This window comes from Equus caballus, chromosome 2 (assembly GCF_041296265.1).
Source record: "Equus caballus isolate H_3958 breed thoroughbred chromosome 2, TB-T2T, whole genome shotgun sequence".
Classification (NCBI taxonomy): Eukaryota; Metazoa; Chordata; class Mammalia; order Perissodactyla; family Equidae; genus Equus; species Equus caballus.
The window spans coordinates 79,037,515-79,055,241 of NC_091685.1; the positions used below are offsets into that span (position 1 = coordinate 79,037,515).

A 17,727-nucleotide genomic window follows, 5' to 3' on the forward strand; every position below is an offset into this window, starting at 1 on the left:
GAACATTTTCACCACTCAGGAAGTAACCCTGTACTAAACAGCAGTCACTTGGTATTCAACCCTCCAGCCCCTGGCAATTGCTAATCTACTTTCTGTTTCTATGGATTTGCTTATTCTCACGTTTTACATGTATCTTCTATCTTGACTGTCTGTCCTGTGGACTTCAAGCCCCAGAATCAGAAAGGAAGACAACAGCCTAACAGAGGCTGTTTACTCAGCTTATACCATTGAATTGTGTAAGGTAAAATTCCTGTAGCAAATCCAGATAGATAGATAGATAGATAGATAGATAGATAGATAGATAGATAGATAGGTAGTAGTCAGATATAGATAGATAAAATCTACATATAACAATATAATGTATATAGTTATATATATCTCTATATATGTAGATGGCTATACATATATAGAATGATAGATAATGTATAATTATATATCTGTCAGAATGCATGAGAAACTGGTAACATATGTTAGTTGCTTCCAGAGAGATGGGAACTAGATAACTAGAGGATAGTGATGCGAAGGAGAAAAAGGGGTTAAATTTGAGAGAAATTGAGGAATAAATATGTTGTGGTAAACAATTATATTGTAGAATGGCTGGGAGGGTTGCTAATAAGTTAGAAGGACAAGTCACAAATGACTCCCAGTTTTCAAATTTGGCTAGATGTATGGTGGTAACATTATTTGCAAATAAACTTATGGGAAGCATGCCATTTTTGAGTAGAAAATGGCATTAGCTTGAGAGATAACCTCCACTAGTTGTTGATAACAGCAGCCACTACTAGAAGTGTAGAAAAAAACAAATCCTCCTGCCTATCAGGACACATATCAACAGAGAGAAATGTCAAGGGAAGTATTAGGAAACCAGTGAGGATGCAGAGTACAGGGGACCAGGAACAAAGGATTGCCTGAGAAAGTTAGAATAGCATTTTGATGCTTCCAATGGGACGATTAATTCCCTTTGAGCTACTCAGGGTGGACTTTTCTCCACTAGAGAAATAAATCCTGTTTTATTGAATATGGATCAATAATATTTTTGTTAAACTTCTTATACTGAGATAATTGTAGATTCCTATGCAGTTTTAAGAAATAACAAAAAATGATCCTTTTATCCCCTTCTCCATTTTGTCCCATTATTAACATCTTGCAAAGCCATAGTACAACATAAGAACCAGGATATTAAAATTGATACAGTCAAGATACAGCACAGTTCTAATGACAGAAGGATCCCTAATGTTGCCCTTTTGTAGCCACACCCACTTTTCTCCTGTCCCCACCCCCTCATTAACCCTCAGCAACTGCTAAGCTCTTTTCCCTTTCTGTAATTTGTTATTTCAAGACTGTTATATAAATGGAATAATACAGTATATATCTTCTTGGGATTGGCTTTTTTCCTCCACTTAGCACAATTATCTCGAGATTCATCTATGTCATGTGTATCAATAGTTTATTTCTTCTTATTGCTGAATAATATTCCATTACATGGATATACCAAAGTTTATTTAACCATTTGTCTGTTGAGAACATCTAGGCTGATTCTGGTTGTTGTCTATTACAAACAAAGCTGCAAAAAATATTCACGTGGAGGTTTTTTTTTTTTAAGATTGGCACCTGAGCTAACAACTGTTGCCAATCTTCTTTTTTTTTTCTCCCCAAATCCCCCTGGTACATAGTTGTATATTTTAGTTGTGGGTCCTTCTAGTTGTGGTATGTGGGATGCCACCTCAACATGGCCTGATGAGTGGTGCCATGTCAGCGCCCAGGATCCCAACCCTGGGCCACCTAAGCGGAGCATGTGAACCTGACCACTTGGCCATGGGGCCAGCCCCAAGGTGGAGGTTTTTATGTGAACACAAATTTTCATTTCTCTGGGATAAATACTCAGGTGTTTAGTTGCTAAGTGGTATTGTAGTTGCATGTTTAGTTTTTTTTTAGAAACTGACAAGAATGCCTGTACCACTGTACATTATCACTAGCAATGTATGAGTCATTCAGTTTCCTTTCATCCTAGCCAGAATTTGGCATTATCACTATTTTTATTTTAGCCATTTTGATAGGTATGCAGTGATATGTTATTGTCATATTAATTTGCATTTACCTAATGGCTAATGAAGCCAAACATCTTTTCATGTGATTATTTGCCATCTGTGTATTGTTTTCAGTAAAATATCCTCTCTTGTCTTTTGACCATTTTCCAATTAGATTGCCTTTTATTTTCCTGGGAAAGATTCACCCTGAGTTAACATCTGTTGCCAATCTTTCTCTCTCTCCTTTTTTTTTCTCCCCAAAGTCTCAATCTGTAGTTGTATATTCTAGGTATAAGTCCTTCTAGTTGTGCTATGCGAGCTGTCACCACAGCATGGCTACTAATCGACAAATGGTCTGGTTTCATGCCTGGGAACTGAATCTGGGTTGCCAAACGTTAAGCACTAGGCCACCAGAACTGCCTCTACTCATTTTTTACTGTTGAGTTTTGATAGTTCTTTAAATATTCCAGATACCAGTCTTTTGTTGGATGTCTAGCATATAAATATTTTCTCCCACTCTGTAGCTTGTTGTTTAATCCATTTCACAAGGTCTGTTCTAGAGCAAAAGTTTTAATTTTGGTGAAGTCTATTTATCAGTTTTTCCTTTTGTGAATGGTGCTTTTGGTGTCAAGTCTAAGAATTCTTTGCTGAGTCCTAGATACTGAAGAATTTTTCCTATTTGCTTTCCTAAAACTTTCATAGTTTTACATTCTGCAGTTAAGGTTACAATCCATTTTTAGTTAATGTTTGTATAAGGTGTGAGATGTAAGTCAATAATAATTCATGACAGAAGGATAATTTATTAACACTAATAAAGGAGAAATAACAGCCTCCAGCTATGAGTATGACCTTACAAGTAGCAGGTGATGGGAGGGATGACACAAGTCTGTGTAATTACAAATGGGACCACCTCTCCTATACTTGCATATTTGCCTCTGCTTTGGACAACATGCATATGTCTAAATCCCTAAGTAGACCAGGAAAATAAAAGGATTTCCTGCTCCATCATATGATGGATTCAGAGTTTTCACTGGTCCTGTTTCATTTTTTCCAGGTTTAGAAGTGGATGTGGGGAGCAAAAAGTAGTAAGGATGTAAAGAAATTCTAAGACTCTATTTCAGAGACAGATGGTTATTTTTTTGAGTTGTAAGTAGCTGTTATTTAATTCTTGGTGATAACTTGAAAAATAAGGTTTTCATATGACAGTTAAAACATGGGAATTTCACAATAGCAGAATTTAAGAGGAAGGAATGCAAAGGAAATTTATCAGTGCAATAGAAGTAAGGAAAGGTCAGAACAAAAGAGGAAACAGCACCCATGTAAAATACATTATAAGTACAAACTAATATGAAAACATTCAAACAATTACCATATTTATCACAATTAATACGTATGGGTTGAATTTCTGCATCAAATCAAATGGTTAAGTAAAAAAATTCAGCTACGTGACATTTGCAAGAAATACCTAAAAACAAAAGATGAAAATATATTAGTAATAAAGTGATTGGTCAATACATATGTAGAAAATAAATAAAATCAATGGTAGTGTATGTATATTTGCTGAAGTTTTATTTGTGCTAAACCCATTGACTAGAATAAAGAAAAATATTTTACCATAGTAAAGAATGTATGATGAACATATGAGTTAAAACCTTTTGTGTGCCACATATATAGAATAAAATTACATCAAGCAAAAAATAAAAATCAAAGGGTTTCTTGATAAAATTATAGCAATAGTGAGGATTTTAATGAATGATTAAAAAAGGAATTTGACAGATAAACTGAATAAAATATAAGCAAAAATAAAGAAGATTTTAATAGCTCAATGAGTATGTTTGAGATATGTATGTTGTATTTAGATTATAGATAGATAGATGGGTGGCTGGATGGCTGTAGCATTAGTGCTCTCCTTTTATCTTTCTTTTAAATAATATATTTGACCACAATGAGATTAACATTTTTAAAAAGAATCTTGTGAGAGTCAATGCTGAAAAGTATTCCGTAAAATTAAAATACCATTGTCAGAAATTCTACATTAGATATCAAAGGAGTCAGGCTACACCCTACAATGCTTATTTTTAAAATACTAACTAATATAGCAGAAATTTTCTTAACATCAAAACAAGAGAGGCTATCACATATCATTTATCTCCACTGTTATTCAAATTGTTTTGGAATTTCAAAATATAAATATTACAAAACAGACAATTTTTTATATATATTCACAGATGATATTATGGCTTACCTCTGAAACCCAAGGGATAAAGATGTAAAAGTATTTTAACTAAAAGAAAATTAGGGCTCATAGATATATAACTATTTATGAATATATGCAAAAGACATATTTTCCCTTAACAGCAAAAAAAGAAAATGTTCAAGAAAAAAAGTTAGCAGGAAAATTCAGATTCTAACTTAAGAAAACTATAAAATTTTATTGAAAGACTTGAAAACTAATGTAAATAATCGTGTTCCTAGATTGGGAGATATCATATGTTAAAATAATTGTAATTATTCAAAATAAATACAGAAGATAAAACACTTACTGTACAAATAAGGAATAAAGGATCATTATACATTTCTCTAGTTGAATAAGTATTCCTACATATCAACAAGGAAAAAATAGGTAAAGGTTATAAATAGACCATTCATGGAAGGAATCGAAAGGCTAATGAGAATAGGGAAACATACTCACCCAGGTAGCAATCAATGAAATTTAATTTATTTAAAATGAAGAAGCATTTGCCAAATTAGGAGGATTAGTAACATCTATTACAGATGAATTTGTGTATATTGACCCTTTCATAAATTTGTTAGTTTAGGGAGAAGGGATTCCTACAAAATGTTAGTGTAGTAATTTAGCATCCAATTTTAAATGCATACATTTTTAATGCAGCAAGTCTTCTTTCATTCAGCTAATCTAAAAAATGAAAGCTACAGTATGTAAACACAAGGATGATTTTTGTGCCCAATTATATAATGTATTATATGATATATAATATATAATAATAAAACTGTCTCCTGAATCATCGATATTAAAATTGAATAAATTATCATACCCTCATACTGTGAAATATTATTAATCTATTAAAAATAGTGAGCTAATTTATATATATTACCCTAAAATATATCTAAGATATCTAAAATGAAGAAAAAATCCAAAGTAATATACAAAGACTAAGTCCATACTTAAGAAACAAACGTGTGCATATATGTTGTATAAGGACAGAGATAAAACTTAAAGTACATTGAAAGGTTAAAACTCATCATTTCAAAAATCTGGTGAAGGGGCTGGCCTTCTGGTTGGGTTCCCATGCTCTGCTTCTGGCAGGGGGTTGTGGTTCAGATCCCAGGCATGGGCCTGGTACCACTCATTGGGCCATGTTGTGGTGGCATCTCACATCAAATGGAGGAAGATTGGCACAGATGTTAGCTCAGCAACAATATTCCTCAAGCAAAAAGAGGAAGGTTGGTAACAGATGTTAGCTCAGGGCCAATCTTCCTCACCAAAAAAAAAAAAGTGAAAATCTGCTGAGGGAGACAATTAATATTCTATATGCTTCTCTATATTGTGTTTTTAATAATAAATATGACTACATTAAGAAATCAATAATATAGAAGAAATTAAAAGTAAATAAAATATATCCAATGTGAATCAGTAATTTATATTTTTATGCATTTGTTAATGATTTTCTACATACATGATCTTTTTTTTATTTCAGAAATTCTTTGAGGTAATTATTATTAATGTGCTAATTTTATGATTGAAGAAACCACGACTCAGAAAGCTTAGGAAGTTTCCAAGTACATGTGGCTGTATGTGTTGAACATGGATCTCAGGCTCTGATTGGTGTGGTTTCATGTGGTCCAAGGATTTGGTTAAAGAAGGAATAGATTTTGATCATGCTTCTATAAGATAAAAAAAGTAGATCTTGACTAGTGGGGGAAAAAACCTGTGAAACTGTCCATTAAGTTAAGGGATATTCTTAAAATTATCAAATGCGCTAATTCTAAAGTAGCATTTAATTCTCCTCAGAGTAGAGTCAGCAAGTTTATATGTGTGCCATGCAATATTTTTACTGATATAAAAACCTAAAGATGCTAGTCAACTTAATGATGAAAATTTAAATAATAAATTGTTTTAATGAGAAGTAGTCATGGGGCCGACGTGGTGGCATAGAGGTTAAGTTCTCACACTCCACTTTGGCAGCCCAGGGTTCACCAGTTCAGATCCCGGGTGGGGACCAAAGCACTGCTTATCAAGCCATACTGTGGCAGGTGTCCCACATATAAAATAGAGGAAGATGGGCACAGATGTCAGCTCAGGGCCAATCTTCCTCAGAAAAAAGAGGAGAATTAGCAGTGGATGTTAGCTCAAGGCTAATCTTCCTCAGGAAAAAAAAAGAAGTTGTCATATATTTTCTCTTTGTTTAGTAAGTATTACTCTTAGTATGATTCTTACATAATTTTTTAAGGCTACAGTTTCATTTGTACTTTTGTAACAAGGATTAGCCAGCCCTAGTGGTCTAGTTAAGATTCGGTGCTTTCACTGCCACAGCCTGGGTTTGTTTTCTAATCAAGGAACAGCCACACTAGTCTGTCGGTTATCATACTGTAGTGGCTGTTGTAGTTGTGATGCTGAAAGCTATGCCAGGGCCATTTCAAATGCCAGCATGGTCTCCTATGGTGGACAAGTTTCAGCAGAGCTTCCAGAACAAGACAGACTAGGAAGAAGGACCTGACCAGCCACTTCCAAGAATTTGGCCATGAAAACCCTATGAGGAGCAGCAGAGCATTGTCTGATGCAGCATCAGAAAGTGAGAAGATGGCATAAGACCATGCAGCGTTCCACGCTGCTGTGCACAGGGTCACTGGGACTAACAACAAAACTTAAGGATTGTTTTCGACAGTTATTCTTGACTAAAGTATAGGTAAAATAATGTTTGCTCAAAACAAAGTTTACTGCTACTTTATTCAACTGCTTTTTCAAATTAAGTATCCTCACATATTTAGTAAATTAATACTAACGCTTGGTGTCACATGACTCTCTCCAACTACAGGTAGATTGCATTTACAATTCCTATTAAGAGGCGCATTCTGAAATTAGGATATTATATTTATATTCCTCAGTTTGTTAGCAAATGTAAAATTTGTTCTAAGATAGGTAGGTTCTTAAGAAATTACTTCACATTGATAAAACTGGATCTCAACACATGATAAAATATATATATATATATCTCTTATACAGAATTATAGACTAGCTAAGTGTGGATAGCTATAGATGAACTTAAGTGTCTAAACTGGTAGGGTTTTTTTTTTTCTTTTTACATAAATTAGTTTGCAATCAAAAAATCCCTGAACAAAATTATTTTAATTTGTAATTTTCATCATCTGCTCTATTGAAAAGATTTTCACCAACATCTGTACCAACAACATTATCATGAATCTATTTCTTTCTATTTGCGAGGCATTTTATATTTTAAAGTGTTGTCACATATTATTTCATCATAATGTTCACTTTGCAAATGAAGAAGCAGATACTGACAGAGGTGGAATAAGTCTCCCAAAATTACATAGCTGGTCAATTCCAGGTTGTGATCTAAGATCCGCTTCTTGACTAATCCTGTCTAATGTGAGGTGTTTTATGTTTTGTAGTCTTACATGTTCTTAAAGTTCTTCCGCTTCCTACCTAAAGGATGGAAGCAGAGAAGGCTAGCTAGAGTAACAGCTGTAGGAAAAGTTATGAACAAAATCTTTCAAAATCATATATTTTGTTGCCACGCATATTAATATTATATTGAGTGGCATATGTTTTCCTTATCTTTTTAAGTTCTAACTAATGCAATTGTTTTTCTTACTTCCAAGTCACAAAAATCACCTTTTTAGAGTACACACGCACTTACTAGTTATAACCAATGGAGTGCAAATGTGAATGAAGAAGAGTTTAGAAGATACACTTGACCTGTTTAGAATTTCTTTAGAGGTAGCTTTGAAGAAATCTATTCATATGTTGTATTTAGATAGTTTGTATTTACACCTTGAACATTAAGCAAGTTTTCAAAATGTGTATCTTGCTTCCACTTTCCTTTGTCTAGTCCTGGCAGATATTGCTGATCGATTATAGTTTTCTTTCCTATTGAATCCACACATGGGCTTAGGCTGCTTCCAGTTCATATCTCCAAGAAGTCCATTTCTACTAATCAATTGCTACTGACTAGTGAAATTAAATATATTTGCCATATTTCTTGTTAAGCCCCGTCTTACGTGTAATGGGCAAAAAACATTTCCAAAAAGCAAGTTGTGGGTGTAAGACACCTCGGGTTTTCTGGCTGACTTGCTGACTTGTGTCTAGCAGTGGGCTGAGAACTTGCTATACATTGTTCCCTTTAATCCATTTAATCCCAGGCAGGGTTTCAAATTTTATAAATGGGGAAATTGAGACTCAGAGAAATTGGATATTTTATCTCTCAGAGCATAGCAGTAAGTGTTAGCGATAGATTCAAATTTTCAGAATGGGTAGGGTTACTATAATATATTCATGGCACGATTACTGCCTCAAATAATTTGAGATCTTCTGACGAATTATTTAATTTAAGTATACATTAAATCAAAGTAAATAAAGTTCTAAGAAAAAACCCAACATCCACCATGTGCCAAGCATTAAATTTATACTGTTTTTCATTAATTCTTGATTTTATTTTTCATACATTTAGAAAAACATCACCCTATGTATTATTACCTTGAATGTTATTGTTATGTTTCCTGTTTCAGAGAGGATTTCTTTTGAGACTTCGAAATCAGGGATTAAAAGGGGTTAGTAGAATAAATCTAAGTTAAACTAGCATGAACTACTGTCCTTTTCAAAATAGTTTAGAAAGTTGTGATTTGTTGCAATACTGTAGGATAAATAGGAACATCTAAGAAAAAATCACAAAAGTTTATGACCATAAGTATGTTGCTGTTAATTTATATTTTGCCTCCATCATTTGTCGCATCCTCTACACTTTTATGAAGCTGCAATAATGGGATCAGAGAGTTTTGTAATATTGACAAGAGGCAGTGTGAAAGTCATGAATATAAAAAGACTGCTTTGGGACAAAGTTAAAGAGAAATTGATGGCTTTAATAATGTCAGAGACAAAAGGCATTGGACAAGCTCAGTAGCATTTAAAATATTTATTAAACCTAGTCTGTAATTTTTCATAGCAAAGTTGCTTTAATGACAAAGGAAGTCGTAATACAAACAGAACAATCCAGATGCTGCTGTGAGTCAGCACTACTTCAGAGACATTTATATTCTTCCCCTCAAGCTTTCTTAGAACCTTCTCTAACAGTTGCAGCTGTGTGAATAATTTGTGGAGGAGCAGGGATAGAATCCTTCAAAAGAATAGAAGACGATGGCATCAAGAAAAGGAAAAAATACCTAGTGTTTAGTTGTTTACATACCACTGACCTGACGATTCACCTTAAATTTATTTTTGTTTCCAGGTAGAGTGAAGTCACTGTGTTGGGTCAGTGCTCTCTGCCACCTGACTAAAATCAGGCCCCCAAAGTACCCAGGTTATGTTGTTTTCATACTTTGCGGCAATAGTGCAGCGACTTCTAAAGAAAGCTCACAGGATGAAAGTTGCAGGATGAAAAAGAAGGAGGGCTCACTATTATAGAGATCTATTTTCTTCCATTAGATCCTTTCTAATATTAGATTGAAGGATTATTAGATTAAATAGATTCTATTAGAGCCTTCCTAATGTTGAGAAAAGCACTGATTTATTCTAATACAATGAAGTTATTATGGACCTTTGAGAAGTATAGTCATTGACTTTTACCCAGTTTTATATCTATCTATTATTATTAAATATTTTATGGTTTTGAGCTGATAAATATTTACAACTGATTCCATGTAGACTTCAAAGTTTCCAGAAAGAAAGTCTAAGAAAATATAATTATACTTTATTTTCTTTAGCTTATCTACCTTTTGGATATCTAAATTTAATATACTTTAGTATCAGAACCCCATTTCCATTTCTAGCTTCTATAAGTAGTTAAAAAGTATTAGCGTGGGGGCTGACCCCATGGCCAAATGGTTAAGTTTGCATGCTCTGGTTTGGTGGCCTAGGGTTTCACTGGTTCGGATCCTGGGTGTGGACATGGCACTGGGTCAGCAGGTCATGTTGAGGCTGTGTTGTACATAGCACAGCCAGAACGACCTACAACTAGAATATACAACTGTGTACTGGGGGGCTTAGGGAGAAGAAGAAAAAAAAACATCGTCAACAGATGTTAGCTCAGGTGCCAATCTTAAAAAAAAAGAAAAGAATTAGCTTTATGTATATATTCTTAGACCAACTAGTCTTCCAAATATAATTATTTGCGTTTTATGACCTAAGAACTCTTAGATAAATTAAATGCAATTTTATTACTTTAGTTTAATTTAGTCACATGGTGATATCCTTTACTTTAATTGGGCATTAGAAAGAAGAAGTTCAATTTCCTTGAGAAGTTACATCTATTTGAGATGAATTACTAATACTTCTCTAAAATACTATCAATGCATTGATAATTCATTTGAGCTTTACATTTTAGAGTACAATTTTTCAGGGATCTCTAATATATCTTATATACTTCTGCTAAAAACCTAACTCAGAAGTTATATTTAGGTTCCAAGTAGTCGAATTCCAGTAGATACTTCTTTGGGACATTTACCTTTATGATCAGTACTAAATAAGACAATTTAGGCTAAGAATGCATTTTTTTCTAGTGTTCCATTTGGCTAATTTCAAAACTTGAACACGATAATATATAAAACTCAGTCAACATCTTAATATATAAAAGAGAGCATGTGAGTGATGGGGAGAGAGTCTCCTAGCACAATGAACTGCACTCAGCAGTTGCTCAATAAATATTTGTAAATTGTTATCTTAAAAATCAAAATAAACAGATCAGATTTTATACTTCAATTTTATTCATGAGTAAAATTCATATCTTTACATCCTCTTGTATCCCTTCCATTTTAAGGGAGAGAAACTGATTTGGTTATATTTCATAGAATATAATTGAATAATATGTAATCTCAACTGTTTAACATTTGTATGTATATATACATACAATATTATATTATTTAATGTTGATATTACTTGGCTTTATTTCAAAATATTGTATCAAAGCCAGCTAGTTTAAATAGCTTCCTGAGTTATTTTAGTGAGGCATTGAAGAGCCCTGGGGAATTTTCAGTGTATAGACTTACTTGTAAATATCATCTTTTGCTTAAAATGTTAGGAGACTTATTTAAAGATTTTCATGATAGTGAACACAAACTGGACTCTACATCCAATGTGAAAACCCTTTTGTGGTCTTCATCATTTTCTTTTTTCATGCACTGCCGTTAGAAAGGGAAGAGAGGTTCATAGAGTGCACTTCTTAACTAAAAATGACTGTAACAAAAGGCTTGAAATGTTCTCTGGAGGATTATTGACTTTTTAATTCAGCTGCCATCAATCCTCATTTATATTTCATAATATGTATCCCAGGAAACATAACCTACTCTTAAATGTGTAGCTTGTCACTGAGGTTAAATAGTTGTTATGCCAATCACTTATCCTTCAATTCTACCTGAGTTTAGAGATATTTTGCAGACCATCACTTGATACCAATATACTAAATGCAAAGCATATTAAATGAGATTTTTGTTTTTTCCAAAACATATATTATCTATTTGGGTATAAAAGTTCAATGTAACAAAAATTATTGTTCATTGTTTTTCTGTCAGTTTGTGTACAAATGTATTGATAAAGTAGAAACCGCTAAGAATGCAGGGGGAAATTGAACATCTCATTTGAAAGTTGTCCTTTGGGGAGTAACAGTGAGAGTATAGGTGACCCGTATAAGTTTTTTTCTTTTTTTGAGGAAGATTGTCCCTGAGCTAACATCCACCACCAATCTTCCTCTTTTTGCCAAGTAAGATTGGCCCTGACCTGACATCTGTGCCCATCTTTCTCCATTTTATATGTGAGATGCCTGCCACAGCCTAGTTTGATAAGCGGTGCTGGGTCTTTGCCCGGGATCTGAACCGGCGAACCCTGGGCAGCCAAAGCAGAGCAAGCAAACTTAACCGGTATGCTTTCAGGCTGGCCCCTCATATAGTATTTATATTTTCTAATATGAATGATGTAGAATCTATTGTTAGCATTGACTTCATTGATGTGCATCCTTTGGGGCTAATTTTGAAATATATTTTGTTGTCTCAAATTTTTGCTATTCTGAAGAGTGTTGCAAGAAACATTGATCTTTCCTTTGGCTCTAAGTTCTGTGGCAAGATACACTTTCTTTTGTTAAATATTTATTGATAATAGTTGTCCATTTTGGCTCTCAATATAAGTCTTTTTAAAAAGCTCATCTCCTAATCGTCAAGCTGTTAAGAGATTAGAGATTAGGTCTGAGTATTTGAAAGAGTCTCTTTACTCTGGATCCTACAATGATGTAGTTTAGCTGGAAGCATATTAATATATCTCTCCAAAGATTTATTTGAACTTCCAATATAGTAAAATGTACAAAAACTACTCTGTTCTAAATATAGCAAAAGAGCCTAAACATATACTCTATGTCACCAGGAAAGCAAGTGCAGAAGTATTATGAGAACTATTTTTGAAAATGTATTTGACATTTCAAAATAAGCCATTTAAGTAGTTATCAAGAGAAAAAACTCAGATCTTGCTTTTGCTCCCCATCATTGTTGTGGATGTTTGTGTGTGTTGTGTTTGTTTTGAATTGTATTTATGAGAGAGGGGAAGGGTGTTGCAGAATTCTGGTGCTCAGAGCTTTGGAAGTCTATTATTTTTCTGTTCCTGAGACTATTAAAGGCAATACACAAGGTCAAGTACAAGCTGTGAGCTCAAAGGATTATTTGCCCTTTCTGAGGACTCCTCCCCCTGAGCCACCTTCTCTTTGTGTTATAATTGATATGAGTCTGGTTTAAGATCTCTAGAGTATAGCCAAAAGGGGAACTAAAGGGCCAGTATAGTGATAGGCATATCTGTAGCCTGACCTGGTGGCTTCAACCGTTCCTTTGGTTTGCGTTGCTTTTGCAATTTCAATAAATCTGGAAGGCCAACATTTATTCGTTAGTCACTCATATAGTCAATTCGTATATACAATGGCTCCTCCAGTCCCCTAGAAAGAAGAGTGGTGAAATTAATTCTGGGCTGGATTTGAGGCCCTAAAAAGAGTCTCACATTGGTTACTGACCTTGCGTCTTTGACATGCATTCTAATGAGTGAAAACAAAAGAAGTTAGGTAGTTCAGAGTACTACATGCATTATTAAGCAAAGAGCAAGATGGTACAGGTGAACAAAACTTTTCTGTTTATTATCTTTTGCTAAGATAGCTTCTGCAGAAAATTCTTCGACTCAGAACTAGAGTGTTTTTCCGTATTTACCAAGTTGTAGTTAGGAAATGCTAAAGTGTGAGTGTGAATAAAAGATGGGTGTGATAAACCTGTAACACACATCCTGTGGACCACTTGTGGAACACCTGTCCATGCTCTATAGTTCTCTAGTCATTCAGCTATGTGTGGGGATGGAATAACTGAATAAGGCGAAACCTCTTCTATAAAGGAGCTTATTTTACATATATATATATATATACACATATATATACATACACATATATATGCATAATAAATTATCCTACAATTTAGGGGCTTAAAACAACAAACATTTATTATCTTCTGAAAAAATAGGAAAATAGAGATATGAGATAAATAGAGAAATGAAATAAAAAATTTGAAAACAGCTTAGATTAGGTGGTCCTGGTATGAGGTCTTTTCTGAGGTTGTTGACGAGAGCTGCACTCATCTGAAAGCTTGATTGGAGCTGGAGAATTTACTTCCAAGATGGCTCATGCACATGCCTATTTGTACTTTGCTGGTTGTTGGCATGGAGCCTCTCTCTCGCTTGAATCGTGAAAATCTCCATAAGGCTCTTTCAGTATCTTTATGCTGTGGCAGCTGACTTCCCCAAGGGCACGTGATCCAAAAGAGAGCAAAGGCGATGATGCAATACTTTTTATGACCTAATATTGGATATCTTGCACCATCACTTTGCCATATTCTATTCGTTAACAGAGGGTCATTAAGTCCAGTGCATATGTAAGATGAGGAAAGTTCCTCATCTTATCCATCTTAGAACTGATTGTTTGTACCCTTTTAAAGACAGAAGCGTCAATGGATTTGTACAGATATTTTAACACTACCAAGGAAATGCACCCCTTCTTTTCTATTCTCTAGAAGAATTTATGTAAGATTGGTGTTATTTCTTATTTAGTTTTGGAAAATTCTACAGTTTTCTTTTAATAAAGGTTTTTAATAATGTATTAAATTTCTTTAAATGTTATTGACTTTTTAGATTTTGTACTACTTTTGTATAGAATCTCCTAGAAGTTGGTGTTTCTAGAAATATGTTGATTTTAAATTCATGTATTGACATGAAGTTGATTATAATTTCTTTTTAGTTTCCAGCATTTCTGTAAGAATTTATCTGTGAGTCTGACTTTTGTTACTTTGTGTGTCATTTTGTTTCCTTGGGTTGCTTCGTATGCTTTTTCTCTTTTACTTTGATATTCTACAGTTTCACTATAATGTGTATAGATGACCAGGATTTTAAGTTCCATTTAGAAAGATGATTGATTAGAATTAATAAGAGTCACATATCTAGTAATATTGGAAGCAGAAAGTTCTCCAGTGATCCAGATCTCACTTTTAGTTTATCTCTTCAGTTATGTCTAATATGTGTTTAAGCCATCTCATTTTTAATGTCAACGATTACATATGTACATATTTATATTTGAGAATAAATTTGAGATAATTTTTCTTTTTACCACTAATTAATTCAGTGTATGTTTTCTTAAAAGAAAGTGATTTGGGGGATGGCCAGGTAGTGCAGTGGTTAAGTTCAAACGTTCCACTTCGGGGGCGTGAGATTTGCAGGTTCGGATCCCGGGTGTGGGCATGGCACCGCTTGGCAAGCCATGCTGTGGGAGGCATCCCACATGTAATGTAGAGGAAGTTGGGCACAGATGTTAGCTCAGGGCCAGTCTTCCTCAGCAAAAAGAGGAGGACTGGCAGCAGGTGTTAGCTCAAGGCTAATCTTCCTCAAAAAAAAAAAAAGAAAGTGACTTTATCTAATCAAAATACAATTATCAAATCAGGAAATTTAACATTGATAGAATATCCTTATCTAGTCCACAGTCCATATTCGTATTTTGACAGTCTTCCCAATAATACCTTTATAGCTAATTCTTTCTGGTCCAGCATCCGCTACTGAATTTTACATTGCATTTAGTTAATATTCTTTTTTTTCCCCCTGCTTTTTCTCCCCAAATCCCCCCAGGATATAGTTGTATGTTTTAGTTGTGGGTCCTTCTAGTTGTGGCATGTGGGATGCCGCCTTGGCATGGCCTGGAGCAGTGCCATGTCCGTGCCCAGGATCCAAACCTGCAAAACCCTGGGCTGCCGAAGCAAAGCACGGGAACTTAACCACTCTGCCATGGGGCCGGCCCACATTTAGTTAATTTTCTTATTTAGTACCTTTTAATCCAAAATCTTTCTTCATCTTTTCTTTGTTTTTCTTTTCTTTTTTCATAAAGGTAAAACTCACATAATGTTGAACCATTTTTAAGTGTACAGTTCTTTGATTTATAGTCCATTCAAAAACTTTTGACATCTTTTCATGTGCTTATTGTCCATTGAATGCCTTCTTTGGAGAAATGTCCTTAGCTTACATTTTAATTAAATTGTTTGCCATTTTTTAACCTTTTTCTTCTTGAGAACATTTAAGTTCTTTTCTCTTAGCAAATTTCAATCATACACCACAGTGTTATCAATTATAGTCACCATGTTATACATTAGATTCTCAGGCCTCATCCATTTTATAACTGACAGTTTGTACCCTTTGTCTGTTTTTAAATTGGGTTTCTGGTTTTTGTTTGCATATAAGTGATTCCATACAGTATTTGTTTTTTTCTGTCTGGCTTATTTCACTTAGCATAATACTCTCAGGTTCATTCATGTTGTTGCAAATGACAGGATTTCTTTCTTTTTTCCATTGTGCATATTCACTACCCTTTCTTGATCCATTCATTCACTGATGAATACTTAGGTTGTTTTCATTCCTTGACTATTGTGAATAATGCTGCTATGAACATGAGAGTACAGATATTTCCTTGAGATAATGATTTCATTTCCTTTGGCTATAAACCCAGGAGCAGATTTGCTGCATCATAAGGTAGTTCTACTCTTTTTTTTGGCCATGAGAAACCTGACTCATCTAAATTTGGAAGGTGCTTTTAATACCCATCAGAGTTTCTTTCCTCTTGACTATTAGGGACCTAGATCAGCCAGGTTGATTAGGAGCAGCATGAAATATAAAAAGCTTTGGCTCAGGTTTCAAAGCCCCCTGGATTTTAGTCTCAGCTCTGGACTCTAACAGGCCGTGTGACCTGAGGAAGCCAATAAATCTCTCTGTGACTCGTCTTTAAGTCAACATTACCACGAGGGTTTCAGGACAAACATTCTATGGTGTCTATGAATATATTTTTATTTTCTCTCTTAAAATACTGCTGCTGATGGTATTGCTTTCTATCACCAGAAAAACTGACATATGTCACAGAGTCAAAAAAGGAGATGTCAATCAAATCTAATTTTTACTGATGAAAATATTCAGGCTAAAGTTCAAAAGGAATCTGTATCAGTTAATGCTTACTTAAGTACAAAGGCTGAATTTATTGAGGTGGAAGTAGTTCAACTTTTCATTTCTTGAGGAGCTTCCATACTATTTTCTGTTGTGGCTATACCAGTTTACATGCCCACCAACAATGTGCAAGGATTCCCTATTCTCCCATACTTGCCAGCATTTGTTATCTCTTGTGTTTTTGATAATAAACATTCTAACAGTTGTGAAATGATATCTCACTGTGATTTTGATTTTCATTTCCCTGATGTATCAGTGATGTCATGTACCTATTGACTATTGTTTGTCTTCTTTGGCAAAATATCTATTTATGTCCTTTGCCCATTTTTTAATTGTGGTTATTAATTTTTTCTATTAAGTTGTACGTGTTCCTTGCTTTGGATCTTGATTTTGGATATTAACTGCTTACTGGATGTGAGGTTTACCAACATTTCTTCCATTCTGTAGGTTGCCTTTTTGTTTTGTTGATGGTTTCCTTTGCTGTGCAGAAGATGGTTTCCTTTGCCTTTTAGTTACTGAGTTATAACAGTTCATTATATATTCTGGATGCTAGTCTCTTAACGGATATAATTTGCAATTCACTTTCCTACTCTTGTCAGTTGTTTTTATACTTTTTTGATTGTGTCTTTTGATGAATCAAAAACTTAAATTTTGATGACATCCACTTTATCTAGTTTTCTTTCTTGCTTGTGTTTTGGAGTCATATCCAAGAAACCATGGTCAAATACAGGTCAAGAAGATTTGCTCCTAGGGTTTCTTTTAAGTTTTATTGTTTTAGCTCCTACAGTTAGGTCTTTGATTCATGATGAGTTAATTTTTATATATGGTGTGAGGTAGAGGTCCAAGTTCACTGTCTCACATGAGGATATCCAGTTGTTGTAGTATCAATGCTTGAAAAGACTATTTCTTGGCATCCTTGTTGAAAACCAGTTGATCATAGATGTATGGGTTTATTTCTGAACT

The 17,727-nt window shown here is 34.2% G+C and overlaps 1 protein-coding gene across 4 annotated transcripts in view; it reads left to right on the forward strand.

Annotated features, from left to right (window-relative positions):
• FSTL5 (follistatin like 5) overlaps positions 1-17,727 on the forward strand; it is a 718,704-nt gene that overhangs the window by 555,145 nt on the left and 145,832 nt on the right. The gene's annotated exons all lie outside the window — the stretch shown is intronic.